Raw genomic sequence first — 19,732 nt, 5'->3', positions numbered from 1 at the left:
GCGGGGCCCTGTCAGCGGTTCTTGTCACGGCGGGGCCCTGTTCAGCGGTGCTTGTCCTGTGTTTCTACGGAGCCAGACCTGGCCAAGACTTCCCGCTCAGTCGCCATCCGACCTTGCGGTCGCTGGGCCCTCCTGTGATGGAGTCCTGGGCCCGTGGGTGTCGTCCGTCACAACCGGAATGGGGCTGGTGGGGCCCTCCTGGGCAGCTTGCCTGCTGCCTGACTTCTGCGGCCTGCTGCCCTTGCCCTCCTTCGCTGAAGCTCTGTGGCCCTTGCCTCCCTTTGATGATGTGGCAGGTGACGGGGCAAGGCTACTGTCCTTGGTGGCAGCCGTCTCAGGCTTGTCGCGCCGGCCCTTAGTTTTTGTTGTCCTCTTCCCAGGGGGTGGGCTGGCTGTCCCATTGCTGCTGGCCGATGTTCCTGCCCTAGGAGCTGGTGGACTCCAATAGCCATGCACTATGGTCATAGTAGATGCAGGGCTGGTGGTGGCTGAGGTGCTTTTTTGACTCTTACCAGATGGAGGGGGTGGGTCAGTGATTGGAACGAGCTGAAGGTTGGAAAGGAAAAGCACTTTGGAAGGACAGGGAAGGGTAGGTGTAGTGGGTATGGGAGTGGAGGAAGAGGATGTGGTTGTAGGAGAGTCAAGTGTGCTGTCTTTGGGTGCAGGTGCTTGTGACGGAGGCTGTCGTGAGGTGGATGGCTGTTGGGTGGGTGGCTGCCTGCGTTTGTGTGCTTTGGAAGAGGGGGTGACAGACACACTGGGAGAGGACACAGGGGACGTGTAAATGGCAGTGGGGGTGGTGACTGCACGTGTGCGGACTGTAATGGAGGGTGTGCTGGTGATGGAAGTACTGGCTGGTGGTGTGCATGCAGGTGTGAGTGGAGACGTCACAGGGAGGGAGGAGGGAGATGAGGAGGTGGGGGACACAGAGGTGGTAGTGGCTGTTGGCATGTCTGCATCTGGATGTTGCTTGAGTGAATGCTTGTGGGATCTGTGGTGCTTATGTCTGGATGAGCTGCCCTTGGGTGTAGAGGTGTGTGCAGGCTGGTCTGATGGTGTGGATGGGATAGGCAGAGGAACAGGAGACTGTGTGGAGGGAGTCAGAAGAGGGAGGCTGGAGACAGGGACAATGGCTGCCGTCAGTGCTGAGGTCAGAGCGTTGAACGATCGCTGATGGGCAGCCTGGCCCGAATGAATGCCCTCGAGGTATGCATTGCTCCGATGCACCTCCCTTTCTATACCCTGGATGGCATTCAAAAGGGTAGACTGCCCAACAATGATGGTCCGGAGGAGGTCAATGACCTCCTCACTGAGGGCAGCAGGGGTAACTGGGGCAGGGCCTGAGGTGCCTGGGGCGAAGGAGATGCCCGCCTTCCTGGGCGAGTGGGCACGGAGCGAAGGCTGAGGGGCTGCTGCGCTGGGTGGCGGCTGTACCTGTTGTGGTGGTGGGCACGGATGTTGCCGCCACCGCAAGGGAGCTCCCTTCCGAGGACGTGTCGGTGACGCTGACGTCTCCACGGGTCCCCGTTGTGGAGCTCCACTCGCCCTCCGTCTCACTGGTGTACTCGGAGTCTGTTGCATGGCCCTCTGGGGCCATGTGAGATGCAGCTCCCTCGTGCGCCGATGCCACTTCTCCTCCGCCTGATGATGCTAATGCACACATGAACAGGAAGACAAAGAAAATGGGGGGGGGAGAAATGAAGACAGGTTGAGTGCATGCATTGGCAACACCGTTGTTGGAGAGGACAGACACAGAAGCCCCCTGCACTAGGCCGTGCAATCGGGGTGCACAACTCAGTTATTGTGACTAGGCCTACAGGTCTATGGACGACAAATGCACACATGGGTGAGGCCGGACCATGGATAGCTGTACTTGACACCCTACAGAGGTGGGGGGCGGGGGCACAGGGCCATGCCTAACGGAGGGGCCTAGCCTACAGAATGCGCCCTGGCCTAGAGATAGCCACAGCCCTCCTCCCCCACCCAGACACCTTCACTGCGCGCAAAGATAGCAGAATGTGCTGATACTCACCCCCTTGTGTCTGCTGTGATGTCCTCACGCGCCCATCCAAATTGGGGTAGGCCACCGCCAGGATCCGGGACATCAGGGGGGTCAATTGGCGGCTGGCACCCCTCCTACGTTGGGAGGCCATCCCCAGCAGAGACTCGGCGGTCTTTCTGGTCCCGCGGCGGATGTCCTCCCACCTCTTTCGGCAGTGGGTGCCCCGTCTGTTGCGGACCCCCAGGGCCCAGACGTCCTTGGCGATGGCACGCCAAATGTCGATCTTCTGATGGGCGCTGACCTATGTGACATGTACAGGGTGGTAAAGGAAATCTCATCACTTTTCTGCCTGATCAATGTGAGTGCCCCCCCCTCCCCAACCTTGCCATGTGGCACATGCTCTCATCTTTCGTGCGTTGCACTCCTCATTCGCTCCCCTCCCCACCATCTTACATACACCCCACTCAACACAGGCATAGCCCATTCAACGTGCACCCTGTGTACTAACCTGTTGGTCTGGAGGACCGTAGAGTAGCGCATACTGGGGGAGGACCCCATCAACAAGTTTCTCCAATTCTTCAGAGGTGAAGGCAGGGGCCCTTTCCCCAGTCGCAGCAGCCATTGTATCTCCCAGACCGAGGTCACAGCAGCACTTGCAGTATCGGTCCTCTCCTGTGGATGATCAGGTCTCGAGTGATTAATCAGATAGAAAATGGCAGTCACGCCCGCGGCGGTGCGTACCGCGGCGGTGCGTACCGCGGCGGTGCGTACCGCGACCGCAGGCGCCCATCCTCATTGGCTACTGAAACCCATAGGCTGCAATGTTAACCAATGCGGCTTAGCACCGCGGTCTTCGACCGCCTACCGCCACGGTGTGCCACGCCAGCGCATTGACCTCACAGCCCACTGACACACTTCACAGGTCAGGCAGCCGCCATTTCAAAGTCCCACATGGCATAATTTCTACTGCGTCACACAGGCCTAGGCCTTGCATTGCCACTCATACAAGCCTTTCAATGCATAGTGATTCGTGTACTGTGCAAGCTGTGTGAACAAACCTGTGGGTTGCTTGACTCTGTGCTCCATGTTGTCCTTCCTAGGCACCGTCCGCTGGGACTTGCGAGGAGAAGGATGAATCCTCCCGTGTACCGACCGCTGGTGGACCTGTCGACAATGGAAGAACGACATATCATACTTACATACAGGCTTGACAGAGCAACTATACATGAACTATGTGCCAAGCTGGAGCCAGACCTGATGTCCCTTATCCGCCAACCCACAGGGATTCCCCCTCTGGTGCAGGTTCTGTCAGTTCTCCATTTTTTGGCAAGTGGGTCTTTTCAGACAACAGTGGCCATATCATCTGGGATGTCTCAGCCTATGTTTTCTAAGGTTTTGTCCAGAGTGTTGTCTGCCCTGATGAAATACATGCGGAGCTACATTATTTTCCCTGAGGTGGGCGATTTGGCTACAGTGAAGGGTGATTTCTATGCCCTTGGACATATCCCCAACATCATTGGTGCCATTGATGGGACCCATGTGGCTTTGGTGCCCCCCAAAGAAAGTGAGCAGGTGTACAGAAACAGAAAAAGTTATCATTCAATGAATGTCCAGGTGGTCTGTTTGGCTGACCAGTACATCTCCCATGTAAAGGCCAAGTTCCCTGGGTCAGTGCATGACGCGTATGTCATGCGAAATAGCAGCATCCCTTATGTGATGGAACAGCTACAGAGACACCGTGTGTGGCTAATTGGTGACTCTGGTTACCCCAACCTGTCGTGGCTACTGACCCCAGTGAGGAATCCCCGGACCAGGGCAGAGGAACGGTACAATGAGGCCCATGGGCGAACTAGGAGGATCATAGAAAGGACCTTCGGGGTCCTGAAGGCCAGGTTTAGGTGCCTGCATATGACAGGGGGATCCCTAATGTACTCACCAAAGAAGGTGTGCCATATCATTGTGGCCTGCTGTATGCTTCACAATCTTGCTTTGCGACGCCAGGTGCCTTTTCTGCAGGAGGATGGTCCAGATGGTGGTGTTGTAGCAGCTGAGGAGCCTGTGGAGAGTGAAGAGGAGGAAGACGACGGGGACGACACGGACAGCAGGGATACAGTCATACAACAATATTTTCAGTAGCACACAGGTAAGAATCACCCACGCCATTTTACATTTACTTAAGGCCTCATGCGTCTCCACTGTCTGTGTTTCCCCCCAGTTCCTGTTAACTGATTTGTGACTTTCCCTTCCCTTTTCAGAGCTGTATGACCCACTGCGTGACTTCTGCTTTGTTTGCCCATGGACTAAAGCTTATTGAAATTGGTATGTTGTCATCACAAAGTAACTGGGCATTATTGCACCGTTATGTGTAATACATTTGTTAAGAATACAAGCAGACTCCTGTTATTTTAAGTGCAATAAGTGATTTATTTTAAGTGCTACATATAGGTACATGATTGTAAAACGGTGATGGGTGGGGGTGGAGTAATGTCCATGGCAGAGTCCAGTTCTCAGTCGCACAGGTGCATTGTCCATATGCCTGTGGAAGGATGGAGCAGGGTCAGTTAAAGGTTGGACAGGGTGACAATGTGGGACAGTGGGATGACATCAGGGGGTATCTTAGGCTGGCGGGGGTCTTGCAATCCTACTCTGTCTTCTTGTGAGATCTCAGGTTCCGCTTGCGGGGTAGTTCTTCTTCTGCAGGAGGTGGGGTTCTGGTGGCCTGTTGTTGTGTGGGGGCCTCCTGTCCACTAGCGCCGGCGGAGGTGGTAGGCTGTTCCTGGCCTGGGCTAGTGACAGGGGCCCTTTGGGGTGCCACATGGTCCCGCAATGTGGTAACTATCTGGTTGAGGGCCACGACGATGGTCCCCATTGCGGAACCGATGTTCCTCAGTTCCTCTCTGAACCCCATGTACGGTTCCTCCTGCAGTGCCTGGATCTCCTGGAACCTGGCCAGTACCGTCGCCATCGTCTCCTGGGAGTGGTGGTAAGCTCCCATGATGGAGGAGAGGGCCTCTTGGAGAGTCGGTTCCCTGGGCCTGTCCCCCCCTGTCGCACAGCAGCCCTCCCAGTTCCCCTGTGTTCCTGGGCCTCTGTCCCCTGGACTGTGTGCCCACTACCACTGCCTCCAGGTCCCTGTTGTTGTTGGGGTGGTGGGTCAACCTGGGTGCCCTGTAGTGGTGGACACACCGCTGATTGACGTGTCCTGGAGACAGAGGCATGGGCCCACTGGGTGTGAGCTGTGCTGGTGTTCCCAGAGGGGGTTGGGTCTGGTGTAGCGTGTGGCTGTCTGTGGGGAACCGACTGTCCAGAGGTCCCCGATGGGCCGGGCTGGTCATCTGGGTCCAGGGAGACAGAGCTGCTGTCATCGCTCGGGGCCTCTTCTGGGGGTGGGATGGACATCTCTGTACCCTCCGTGGCGGTGTGGTGGCGTTCGGGTCCTGCAGGGGTATAAAGATATGGTTATTGCTTCTGTGTGTGGCATTTCGTGTGATGGGTGGGTGTCCGTGTACCCAAGTGCAGGCATTCCCTTTTGGGGGCTTTTGTGAGGGTGGCTTGTGGGGGTGATGTGTGTGTGCAGTGGGCATGCTTTGGTGATGGGTGTCCATGCTTTGTGGTCGCATGCAGGGTTTGGTGTTGGGATGGGTGGGTTGTGATGGTGAGCCATTTGCAAGGAGTTGGTGTGATGGGGGTGGGGGTGTGGGTGGGGGTATGATTTGGCATGCAGGTGGGGTGGGGGTGAGAAGCAGTAGTGAAGATTTGACTTACCAGAGTCCATTCCTCCGCCTACTCATGCGAGGCCCTCAGGATGCAGGATGTGCAAGACTTCCTCCTCCCATGCTGTAAATTCTGGCGGAGTAGGTGGGGGTCCGCCGCCAGTCTTCTGCACCGCAATGTTGTGCCTTGATACCATGGAACGCACCTTCCCCCGTAGGTCGTTCCAGCGCTTCCTTATGTCATCCCGATTGCGTGGATGCTGTCCCACCGCGTTGACCCTGTACACTATCCTTTGCCATAGCTCCATCTTCCTGGCAATTGTGGTGTGCTGCACCTGTGCCCCGAAGAGCTGGAGCTCTACACAGACTATTTCCTCCACCATGACCCTGAGTTCTGCGTCAGTGAACCTGGGGTGTTTTTGGGGTGCCATGGGGTGGTGTGGATGAGGTGTGGGGTGGCGTTTGTGGTGATGAGTGTGGTGCGTGTGGTAGTGTGTGGTGTTTGGTGCGTGGATTCTGTGTGGGTGATGGTGTTGTGTGCCTCTGTGTTGTGGGATTGTCTATTCTGTGCTCTCTCTCTAGCCTTCGTCAATAATTTCGGATCGTAGGGGTTTGTGGGTGATGTGGGTGTGTGTTTTATATTGTGTTGGGTGTGTGGGAGTGGTGTTAGTATGTGTATCAGGTGTGTGTGTTTCAAACTGACCAATGTGGCTGAGTTTTCTATGTGTGTGTGTATTTTGAGCGCGGCGGTGTGTACCGCCAATGGAATACCGCGTTTGAAAGACCGCTGCGTGGATTTGTGGGTCGGAATGGTATGGGCGTATTTCTGTTGGCGTGACGGTGGAGGTTTGGTCATTGCCATTTTTTCGCTGACCTTTGGTGTGGCGGACTTTTGTGGATGTCGGGTTTTTGGCGGTTTGCAAGTTGCAGGTCAGAAGGACCGTGGCGGTTTACCGCGCCCGCGGCGGTGTTATTGCGGTCTTCTGACCGGCGGTAAGCACCTTTTACCGCCGAGGTCAGAATGACCCCCTATGTTTTTCCCCAGTCTTTTGTTATCCTAATATTGCTAAGAAGGGTTTTTTTGGATAGAAATTTTTTTTTGTAAAGTCACCCCCAACCACTGTGTTACATTTTAAAGCACAAGTTTGTGCTTCTCCAGACAAAGCACACCCAAAATGCTCTGGATACCAGTACGAACGTCATGAAACTCCCACACCTTGTAGTCCACATTATCTTAAGTGACATTTTTTATACACTGATTTACACAAGTATGATCCATTGTCTCAGTGTGTGTGTGAGATGTAAGGTGCACTGACACTACCTTGGTATGAGTAGCACTATTTAACAAAGGAACTACATGAGATAGATTGGCTATGGAGAGAGATGAGGAGCACTGTTGGAGGGTGAGAGTGACGGAATCTGTGGAGAAGGAGGTCAGTGGCGGCACTAACAAAGACTGTTGTACTGGGCACCAACAGACCTAAATCCAGCCCTGCGTGCCCTCCATACTCACAGTGGAATGCTGTGCCTGTCATACATATAGTGCATAGAGGATTGGTGGCATTATTCTGTGGTTAAGTGAATAAACTGTGTGACCAAAACTTCTCATCTGGGTCACTAGGGTTGAGGCCACTTGCCAACCCATGTAAAGTTCTGCTTTTATGAGCATGTTCAGAGCTTTGAACCAGGAAAAGGTGCAAGTTAAACCTTTAGCTCTGGAATATCTACATTTGAAGAATGAACATCGACAGCTTGAGTTACCTTTATTGTTAAAATATATATATTTCCGGCCAAGAAGAGCTCAACTAGCATGCCTGCTTTCTCCTAGAAAAAAAAATGTGAAAGCACAGTGAGCTGAAACTTTTTAATTTTTTTCACAGTTGAAACTTAGCAAGCTCCAACCTCCCTGAATGCGTTTTTCATTGCTCCATTGTTGTACACACATAGGGGAATTTGGCTTCCTTTGTCCATATGCCTCCTATGACCAGTATACAAAAACATCAGACTCTGTCCCTATCTCTTGATAAGCATGACTTTGAATTCAGGGAAAATGGTACAATAGCTAGCAGACATTGGAACAGCTGAGCTGAGGGTTAGAAAGTGTACCTAGGTTCATGATTTGGGCAAGCCACTTGCTGTACTGTCTCTGGGGCTGTCAGCAGCCCATAGCACGCTTTGCTCATCAACAGCTGTTGTCAAAGTACTGCTTTTTCTGCAGTTCTCAACCAAAACCCTTTCGATACTGCAGCCCCACAATAACTTCTCTGCAACTCTCTCCCTCAATCTTTAGAGATCTTCTGTTTCTCATACTCCATTCCCTCTGCCCTTATCCCTTTTGTGAAAACCCCTCCTCGATCTCACCTGCACCACAGCCACAATCTCCATGTAAATTATTTCTATCAACCCCTCAATTCCCCATCTTCAGCTCCATCCTCTTCACCTGGATCTCTCTTGGCAACTACTAACCACACAAAGTGATCACCCTGTAATTTACTCTTCTGAAGCTCCATCTCTACCACTTCTTTCAGCTGTCCATTCCTACTACAGTCCATTACCAGTCGACTATATCTTGTTTAGACACTTCTCATGCAGCTGTCCTCACTGTGTCACTTGCCCTATAACTGTACTCTCCAGCAATTTATGGGGGGGTCAGCGTGCTTTGAGACTCTAATTGTGGAAGCTCCTTTAAGGTCTTTCAGTATACAGTGGAACAGGATTACTGTAGTCCATTGGAAAAGGCTTATTGCATTAGGTTTTCTTCCTCTTGTTTTTCGCAGCTACAGAAGCTCCACCCTCTGTAAATGTTAGCGTAAGAGATGGTAGACTTCAGCTCCTCAAGTACATTTTAGCAAATTACCACAAAAAAAAATTTGTTAGACATTAGTGAAACTGGAGATGCATTCTGAAAGCTATTTTCCATAGCAAATTCAAAACATTTGTTTGTAGAAGACAGTCACTAAAGAATGCAAGGTGCACCTTCCAAAGAATCATTTTGGAGTGAGAATTTTTTTGGGAAAAAAGATGTCTAATCTGTCAGGAAACTAATTTTAGTCGACTCTTGCCAGACCTTCTACAAAAGTGTAAGTAGAAGAAGTGGAAACTTTGTATGTTCCTTTTTTAACAGGGATGAGCTCCCATGCCTAGATTTACCATTTCAGTTTACCCAGGCTCAGGACATTCTGAACACACAATCACACTTTGGACTCATTCAAAATGCCCTCTGACTCCCTTGCACTCCCCCAAAAGACACTCAGAAAGGTCTTTGACACTCTCCCAACTTGCCCACACATTGACAGTCTACCTGCAAATCCTAGCTTTCTGCACATGCAAGGTCATTCTACCCCTTTAACTGCAACTGCCTCCATCCAGACACTATTTATGACTTCTGCAGCCATAAAACACCCTAGAAAGTTATGTTACACACACACCAGGCACCCCAATAGTGCCCCAAAAAGCTTGAAAAAATAACCCTCATAAGCCAACACTCCAGTTCCCCTTAAATCTTTAAAACTCAAAATGCATCAAAGGCACTGTTATTTCCCTGGTCACCCTTAGAAACCCCATAACGTACCCAGACACCCACCTAATGCCACTCACGAATTCACAGTGAGCCTATACATCATCAAAGCGCCCCAGAAACCATCAATATGTACCCAGTAACCCTCAAAATATTCACAGGCACTCTACCAACACAACCAAACAACCTATAAATGTTGCCAAACATTCAATCCGCTCCAGCTTGCAACATTCCAGAGACTTAGAATTCCCTCCAAACACTGACAATCACACCCACCATCAATGTAAAAATATTCACACCACACACCCTAAACAGCTAATAGCATCCCATTCGCCCTGAGGACACTAATGGGCATATTTATCTGCGCACATTTATATTTAATTTTGACGCACAATCAGCGCAAACGTTGCCCCGTATTTAAACTTTGACGCCCGAGCCCGCGGATGACAGAATTCTGCTGTGTTTGTCATTTTTTGGATGCGGCAACCCGCCTTGCGTTAATTATATGAAAAATGGCTTAAACGGCCGAGCGTCGTATTTATGCTTTCGGGCAAAAATGATGCACGGCCGGGAGGCGGAGCCAGAAAATGACGCACAGCCCGATTTGCGTCAAAAATTAATGCCTGGGTCAGGGCAGGCGTTAAAATGGGGCAAACACACCTGTATTTAATCAGAACACACAGAACAAACAGCAGAGCAGCAACAGGGAGCCATGGAGGTGATTCTAATACAGCGTGCACGCAGACGCAGAGCCCAGCAGCAACAACAGCAGCCACAACAACACCAGCAGGGACCCCAAAGGCAGAGCAGAAGGCAGGAGAGGATATTCCGCCCAGGAACAACCCTTCAGGGCCTCAGGGAACACAACATCATCCAGAGGTACCGGTTGAACTGGCAGGCCATTCAGCAGCTGCTGCGAAACATTGAACTGCAGTTGGCCCCCACTTTGGTGACACCCCGCACCATCCCAACAGAAACAAAGCTGCTTGCCATACTTCACATGCTGGCAAGTGGCTCTTTCCAAACAACTGGTGCCCTGGTTGGCAGAATATCACGACCATCATTCTCCGCCTTTTTGCCCAAAGTACTGGATGCCATCATTCGACTGACACCCCGCCACATCTGCTTCCCTAACACACTGCAGAAGCAGCAGGAAACAAAACAGGGGTTCTACACAATCAGTGGCTTCCCACACGTCCTTGGTGCAATCGACTGCACACATGTATGCCTTGTGCCACCTGCTGCAACTGAACACCTCTACCGCAACAGGAAGCACACACATTCCATCAACGTGCAGGCCCTAGTCGATCACCAGGGATTGATCACCAACATCGTGGCTAAATATCCTGGGAGTGTACATGACTCATACATCTTCTGTCACTGCACCATCAATGAACACTTCCAGGATGGACGGTATGGCAATGGACTACTTGTTGGTAAGTACAAAAACCTACTTATATACACACTGCACAGCAACCCTCTAGGACACACAACACATACACCACAACAGCAACATCTAGACAGGAACACACTGAGGTCGTGACATCGCTAGCCATGTTTCTTAAGTCACCATTGAACCTGTCACACATTGGAAATTACTGTACAGCCTAATGTGAAGACATCAATGAGTGTGGTTGCCTAAATGTCACCTTGCAAATTGTAAGTGTCCCAATGACCTTTACATTCATACATTGCATAAGTGTCAAGGTATGGGATGTCCAGGGTTCTTTGATATGAATGTGTTAACAACACTTTCAATTTTAACTGTGCATGGAACTATCATCTCACCCCCAGTGAAGACACATGGACACCTGTATCACAAGTCACAATGCTAGGGAGGGCACACTGTACTGCAAATCCCAAAGCTTACTGCTGACAAACGGTTAGCAGACAAACACTCGTTCAGCCAATGAAACAACACAATGCAGATGGTACAGCCTACAAGAATAGGATGTCACATTAGTACACAAAAGAGTCATAGACAACACAAGACAACTACTGCCATTAAAGGTCTTTTCAATAGTGCCAGCTACATCAACATGATCCCATTCATTTTCTCTTGCAGCTGATCAGGGGTATGGCATCCAGCCATGGATTATGACACCATTTGGCAACCCAAGTACTGCTGCTGAGCGTGCATACAACGAGGCCCATAGGAGGACACGCAGCATTGTCGAGCGGACCTTCGGCATCCGCAAGTCAAGGTTCCGCTGCCTCGACATCACTGGTGGTAGCCTCCTATATTCCCCCGAGATGGTCTGTAGGATCATCCTCACATGTGCAATATTGCACAACATTTGTATCAGAAGAAACATTCCCCTCCTGGAACCAGAGCCACACATGCCTGAAGAGGAGGAAGAGGAGGATGATGGCCTGCAACAGGAGGGGGAACTACAGAACACAGCTGCTGGTATACGCAGGCGGCAACAGATTGTAAATAATTTCTTCTAAATATGATCACCTTCACCACTTTAGTTAACTAATTTAAATAAACACCTATTCTAATCACCATATCATGGTCTGGCTATTTCTTTTTGCACACCTTCATCTCTACTTATCAGAATAAGAGTGTTGCCTCATGGAGCATTGCTGAGATACTGAGTAGGACACAGAACGTCCCAGAGCCAATGTGATGCCTAACATACAATGGTCACATACACACATACTCTTAATGACATATATCATGTACACATCTCCTTTGAAGGCCAACAGCAGAAGACCACAACTATTTCACACATACATGTTGAAAGCAAGGTCCAACGCAGCATATGGGACACAACTATGACACCAACACTCAATAAGGGGAAAACAACCCTCATACATGAGGCAGTCAATGTGCTTTGGCATCACTAACAGGAATGTCTGACAAGACCCTTGACAGCAGTTAGTTCAACTGCATCCAATATTTGCAAGGAATATCTGAGACTAGAGTCCCATAGAAGCAGAACAGAGACAGCACAAGTGCCACACATATGACATGCATTGCGCACATGACATTCCATGCACATGTCAGCCCATTTCCTAACTCCTGACACACCCATGCACCTGGTCACAACCCACCTGTCGGAAGAGGTCCCTGGAATACTAATATGTGTACCCTGATAATACCTCCTCTACACACACAGACCAACATTAGCAAACCAGTGTGCTACACCCTTTCCTAAGGTATGCCATTGTCATATAACATCTGACTGCATGGACGTCAGGTCAAATTATCCACTGTCTTCTAGTTTCTAAGCCCTGTGTTTGCGTTTTTTTTTTATGCTATTGCGTTGGTGAATCGATCAGTGAGCATGCTGTTTTGCTTTTAAACATGTTAAGAAGAAACACTCGCCTATTTCCTTCTATGTACAACGGCTGCATATGTGTTTTTTTCCAGTTCAGCCCCATTTTTCACCCATCATTTTATAAACATCTTACAATAAGATGATCTTACATTCATATTCAGTTTTTATTTTATTGTTAGCTTTTGAGAATATCCTGTTGAATTGTTTTAATTTTTTCCCATTGTTGCCTGTGGCTACACAGCTGTGGACGCCAGAGAGACTAGTATGCATTTGTAAGTGCAATTTTCAGTTTTGTTTAGTGTTTGGTATGTTTGAACACATTTTTCTGAGTGAGAGAAAGTGGAAATAATCAGTGGAAGTTAATCAGCAAAACCGTATTAGATGATAAAAACCAACATGTCTACTTTCAAGAAGTATGTATTCATGAAAAATAGCGGTATGCTGCCAGTGAGCGAAACGTCTAGCTCGTAAAATATTTTGAGTTCTGTATTGTGGTATTTTACATGTTTCAATCTAAAACTGTTCAACCACTAAATCTGTAGCTGCTGCTGCAGACTTTGTATTAATTGTAGTTTCATGTTATTTAATTCTTGCAGTGGGCCTGATTGATAACCTGTTTTCTGAAGCGTTAAAAGTAGCAGTCAAATAAATAATAGTAACCGCACCATCGAAGGTGACTTGGAAATAAGAGTGGGAGACTTTAGATGGTGGGAATAAAAGAATACTAAAAACAAACACTTAGGCGGTCATTCTGACAGCGGCGGTCGGCGGTCGGCGGTCACCGCCCGCCAAGCGGTTTCCGCCGAAAGACCGCGGCGGCCATTCCGGCTTTCCTGCTGGGCCGGCGGGCGACCGCCAGAAGACCGCCGGCCGGCCCAGCGGGAAAGCCCCTTCAACAATGAAGCCGGCTCGGAATGGAGCCGGCAGAGTTGCAGGGGTGCGACGGGTGCAGTGGCACCCGTAGCGATTTTCACTGTCTGCACAGCAGACAGTGAAAATCTTTGTGGGGCCCTGTTAGGGGGCCCCTGCACTGCCCATGCCAATGGCCCCCAGGGGCCCCACGGCACCCGTTCCCGCCATCCTGGTTCTGACGGTGGACACCGCCAGAAACAGGCTGGCGGGAAGGCGGTCGGAATCCCCATGGCGGATTCCCTGGGCCAGCGGGAAACCGGCGGGAAACCGCTGGCTCCCCTTTTCCTACCGCGGCTTTACCGCTGCGGTCAGAATCGCCCAGGAAGCACCGCCAGCCTGTTGGCGGTGCTTCCGCCCCCCTCCGCCATGGCGGTCATGGACCGCCAGGGTCAGAATGACCCCCTTAATTTACAAAACAAGTTAAAGTATCACACCGAATTTGAACAGTTATGTGCAGTTTTACACATGTACTCTTTGATAAGCCTTACCTGAACTGGGTTGATATTTTCAACTCGATGGCCAAAAGTGTCTGCAAAGCAAACTTATATGGAGATCACAATTTGGTCAGACCGGGTGCACATGCTTGCTGCACTGTTACTAGGGCTGACAGCAGATTACAGCAATATGAGTCTGAGCTGTCTGCGCCCTCTGCTGGCAAGCAAAGACCTGTGCAGCTTCATGGACGATCTAGTTTCGATTCTGTCAACAAGATTTCGCCACTGTTTTAAAGTGAAGAAATCTCTGTGAGTGAGTCCTAATATAGGCAAGTACAGCTTCAAAAAAGAAGAGGGAGGTGTCTCAGATAAGCATTAGAGGCTAGAATTGATTTTCAAGAGGCAAAGCAGGAATTAAAGTCCTCCCAAGGGAGTGTAAGCTCCTGAGCTGATCAGATCGGCCTGAGCACTTTCACTTTTAACATAGGGCCGATTAGATCAGCCCGTGGCACTTCCTGGGTTAAAGGTAGGACATGTAGTGATATGTTTTTTCATGTCTTAAGAATGAAATGCTGCCAAATTCAGTTTTCATTGCTGCAAGGCCTATATGTCTCATAGGTTAACATGGTGGCTGCCTTCAAATATTCTTAAAGTGCAGTTTCCCATTGAGAGCAGATAGAATGCGGAGTTTGGGGTCTCTGAACTCACAATTTAAAAATACCTCTTTCAGTGAAGTTGGATTTTAGATTGTTAGTTTGAAAATGCCACTATTAGACAATAGGCATTTTTTTACTCAAATCATTCTGTGACACTGCCTGTTTGTGGATTCACTATCTGGGTCAAACTGACAGTTGGGCTGTTTGTGAATCTTCTCTAGACAGAGACACAAAGTGAGCGTGGGTTTAACCTGCATATCCTGATGAGCCATCTGGGCTAGAGTGGTCACTTACACCGGAATGGGCTACATATAAATAGCAGAGACTTTTCTTTGAAGTTGAGCAACTTCCAAGGCAGAACGCGGTATCAGTAGTGGACCCAAAACCCCAGACTTTCGATTTCTTCAAGATTTGCTTCTGGAACCAAGAGGAACCTCTGCCAAGAAGAAGAGCTGAGGAGAAGTGCTGTCCCTGCCTGTGACTGTGCTTTGTTGGGATATCATGCAGTTGCTGCTTCTGCCTGTGACAGGGGACAACAACTGGACTTTGTGGTATATTCCTGCTTGAGAAGAATCTCTAAGGGCTTGGACTGAGCTTGTCCCCTCTTCTGAAGTCTCAGGGCCATCAAAGACTTCCTATGCCAGCACCCGGGCTCTCTGCTGAGACTCCTTCTCTGCCAATTGGTGCCTAATCAAGTCCCTGGGCCCTTGAGAGGAGAAGCTGGTGGAAAATCAAGACGATCGAAGGAAACTGACTTCAGAGTAATCCGGACTGACACCGCTGCCGAATCCCTTGACACAGCCTGCAACAGAAACCGTGGTCCTCGCTGAAGTGTGATGACCCTGCCGGCCTGGCATCGCTGCAGCCTCGCTGATGTCTGCAACTCCATGGAAGTCACCGCACCACGGCGTGACTGCCGGATATCGACTTTGTCGGAAGTGCACGGATCCAACACTTTGCACTGACGCTGCCTCACCTCCACCACTTCGAAGCAAGGACCTCTTCGTAATGCTTCTACTCCTTTACTCCGCAGCACCAAAACGGAAGCGACCACGGATCCAGCAGCGCCGCAATCCCAGTCTTCGTGCACCGTTTTTTTTCCTCATTTTCACAAGGAGGTTTGTGTGTTGGTTTGGTTATTTTTTGCTCATGTAAATATTGGCTATTTTTCTAACCTGCTGTCCAGTCATTATTACTGTGAGTGTATTAATGTATTATTGTGTGTTTAGTATACATACTATACACATTGTCTCTAGTTTAATCCTTTCTGCTTGTGCCAAGCTACCGAGGGGGTGAGAGGAGGTTAACCCGGTGTGTTTCTCTTTTGCCCTGACTAGAGTGAGGGTCTTTGCTTGGAAAGGGGGTAACCTAACTGCAAATGAAAAATCCCATTTCTAACAAGACCTAGACGTTTTGAGAGGTTTGGAACAACTTTTGAAAAAATCTCCATAATTGGACCGACCGGACGGCAAGAGTCAAGCCGGCCAGCGTCGACCGCACCCCAGCCTGACTTGCAGGTTCATCCCGCTTAAATGCTTCAGAGCCACACAGGGTCAGGATTTGACCCGGGGCTCACAGAAAGGCAATCCGATGATGTCCCATAGAAATCAGCTTGCGGAGGAGGGTCGTACGACATCAGTGAAGAAAAGCTCTAAAAGACAGAGGAAATTTTCCTGGAAAAGTGACTAAGTCCGAACGTGTAAACTTGATCGATGCCTCTTACTCCGTCTATCTGAAGAGGGCTCCAACGAGGTTGGGCTCAAGTTATCATTTTGTCCAGGTCAGACAAAAATCTTCAAGAAATTTTCCAAATGTGAAGACAAAACTTTAACTGGGGCCTCCCATTTAGTATAGCCGAGCAGGGCTCCATCGCGATCATCCTTAAATTTTTACTTTGCCCCAGCTGAGTGTGACCAGATGTCCTGAGTGTTGCTTTTTGTTTCCAGGGTTTTAATCTCTAAAAATGTATATCTCCGGTTCCCTACACTGGATTTTTGTCATTGTGGTCTCATTTTAAAGATAACAATGTAATATTTGTATGAATTGGTGTTGGATTTTTATTGTGTTTTGTCTTTTACTTATTTACTGTTTTATTGATATTAAATGCTTTACACATCTGTCTCCAAAGTTAAGCCTAACTGCTTGTGGCCAAACTACTAAGGGATGAGCAAAGATTCATTTATTGTGACCTTGACAGGACCTAATGGGGGTTTGTGTTCTATTGCTAAGTGTAGGTACTTACCTGCCCTTACCAGTAATCCACTTTCCAACACTTCCTCTCCTGGAAATGGTTGAAGATATATTTAAGCATGTGTCTGGCATAACCCCAGTTCCATGGCAGTAAGGATAGAGGATCACCCCGAAATGTGATGTGTGTGTAGGGGAAGGGGGTTTTCTATGGGGAAACATATGTCTCCTGTGGGAAAAGTGTCCATTTGTAGAGGCAAGTCCATTCCCCCTGTGTGGAGTTATTTGCCATACAGAGGGAATGGATTTGAATGCATGTTATTTCCCAAGGAAGTTACACAGAAACCTGGGCAAGTGCAACTGTTAATGTGGTTTTCTTGATAAGTTGGTGAATTTCAAGGATTTGTAAATTTGTACAAGCACATAGAAGTAAATGTGTAAAGCAAATGTACTACTTATTGCGTGAATAGTGACCAACGTGTATGACCCCAGAGTAAATGGTCCACGTATACATTGAACACATGCTGCTCTATGATAAAGAGCTCACTTTTTTCACCTATAAAATTTGATACGGATAGCAGGAAATTCAGCATTTTATTGAGATGCAATGATGTGCCCTTTCTAAAGTGAAAGATTTACATAATTTGTACTTTAAAGAGTTTTGATAAATCGAGTTTACATTGTGGGTTGAGACTGAGAACGAGTATCCCGCTGCCAGGAGAGTTGTTATCTGAAGTGACTGCAGAGATTAAATCCTCTGTAGGCTGTGTTTTCTTGCTGTTCTTCTCCAGTGTCCGTCATGTTGTGGATTAGGAAACTCGCGTTCACAGCAGTAATCTACTAAACATCTATAAATCGTATTAAAGACATCTACCAGTAGAGTGACACAGCATACAGCCCTCTGTGGGTTTAGCTGCCTGTTGGGTTGATAGACTGTTTAACTAAAAACATTTTGACTTCACACAGAAAGGCGTGATTTCTTCGTTTCAGCGAGAAAAGAAGTGATTTGTGTGAGAAAGACAAGTAGCTCATGGGCTTTATTCTACTTCGGCCGTGCATGAATATATCTGAGACTGGAAAAAAATCTGGAAAATTTGAACAGATTGATACAGATTATTTAGGTTGCATCGTCTCTTTAGTTAGTCATTAACACTTATTTTCCTACACCAAAATCGGTACGTAAATTCATATTGTGAATTTATGTCATAGGAGATTTAACGAATTTCAAAGACGTTTACCCATTCTACATAAAATTCCCATTGGTCTGTTGTAATCTTTCAAGCATGCCAGTGCAATTACAATCCACAGGGCACAGAGCTGGAAAAACGAATGCGCACTCATTGAAGTCTGCAACCACCGTTAATTCAAATGACAACATGCATGAAGACACTGACTAGGCTATTGAAAAGGAATTTGGAAAGCGCAATTAGCCAGAGGTTTCCAAACAGGCGACGTGGGCAGCGAGCCGTGTTAACAAGAGCTTTCGGGAACACTGCGTGGCTCACTTGTGCTAGAGCAGAGTGGCGACACCAGCGCATCCACTCGTAATTATACTCATGGTTAATGGGCTAATTCAAGTAGTGGACATGTGTTTCTGAATTCGTGGAAAGAATATAAACGGAAAGCATACAGAAACGTTAATTGTTTCTATTGAATACGTTTCCATTCAATTTAAGTGCTTGTATGGCACATTGTATCAACTCGCCAAGTCTCAGAGATTCACCCTAATTAGGTAATATTTAACTTATTGACATGTACATTTTAGGAAATGGAATAGGGAAAAAAAGGAGGTGTCTTTATCTTACGGTACTTTCAGGGTCAGTGGATTAATGCATTGTTGAAAAGTGGTTGATCAGGAAGGGCAGGTAGGTACCTACAATTAGTAATAAGGCAACAATCACAAATAAAGTCCAGTCTAGGTCTCAATAAATGAATCCCCGCTCAACCCTTAGTAGCTTGGCCCATGAGCAGTAAGGCTTATCTTAGCATACACATGTGTAAAGTATTTAAAATCTACAAAACAGTAATAAATAAAACTCAACACACCGCATTAGTGTCTGAGTGAATGTGTGAGTGGGAGAAAGTGATTGAAAGAGAGAGAGAAAGCGAATGAGAGAAACAGAGAGATGGAGACTTTTTTAAAGCTTTGATGTATGATATACTTAGAATGAGATATTTCTGCACAATTTGAAAACCAAAATGTATTTGGCATTTAAAAAGTGTAACAACACCTTTCATAGAAACCTTAAACATTTTTACTTTAAAAAGCGAAACAAGTCGGGCTGGACTCAGACCCTCAATACTCAGTGAGCTATTGTTTTCTTTTTTACATTTAGCCCTTTATGGGCTGTCTTAGACCATTGGAGAGCCCTCAAAGGCTTTCCCATAGTCCCTACATGTTTTTTAAGAATATTTTAAAATGTGCCCTTTACAGGCTATCTGGGACCGTGGGTGAAGCTTCAAGGCCTCCCCAGCTGTCCCATTGCATCTGCAAGCAAGAAGCTATTTTAAGGAGCAGCTCTGTGGTTGCTTGAGCAAAGCTTTCATCTCTGTTCCCTACACACATACCTGTGTGCAAGAAACAGAGATGAAAACTCCACTTTCTGACATCAGGACCTGTTTGACAGGTCCCGTTGCCAGAAGCCGGAGTGTTTGCTGTGACTTGGCTGCAGCTTCAAAGAAGCAGCAAAGCCACAGAAAATAGCCATGTCCTGGGGTGGGCAACCTGGGACATAACAGAAGCCAGCCCTGGGGGGTGGTGGTCCCCAGGGCAGTGAGTGGCTCCTAGAGGGAGGCCATGTGGCCACCCTCCAGCAATTATGGACCCAGGGAGGTGGTGGTCCCTAGGGCTGCAGGGGGTCCTAAACAGAACCCCTTCACTTTTTTACATCTTTGCCCCGGGGAGGTGGTGGTCTCTGGGGCAGCGGGAAGCCATGCACCCCCTTCCCCTTAGTAAATACTAACCAAATCCCAGGCAGGTGATGTTCCCCGGGGCTGGGGGGACTGCCCCCTCTATTTATTTTA

Source organism: Pleurodeles waltl, chromosome 2_1, assembly GCF_031143425.1.
Source record: "Pleurodeles waltl isolate 20211129_DDA chromosome 2_1, aPleWal1.hap1.20221129, whole genome shotgun sequence".
In the NCBI taxonomy this organism is placed as follows: Eukaryota; Metazoa; Chordata; class Amphibia; order Caudata; family Salamandridae; genus Pleurodeles; species Pleurodeles waltl.
This window is presented reverse-complemented; position numbering follows the sequence as displayed.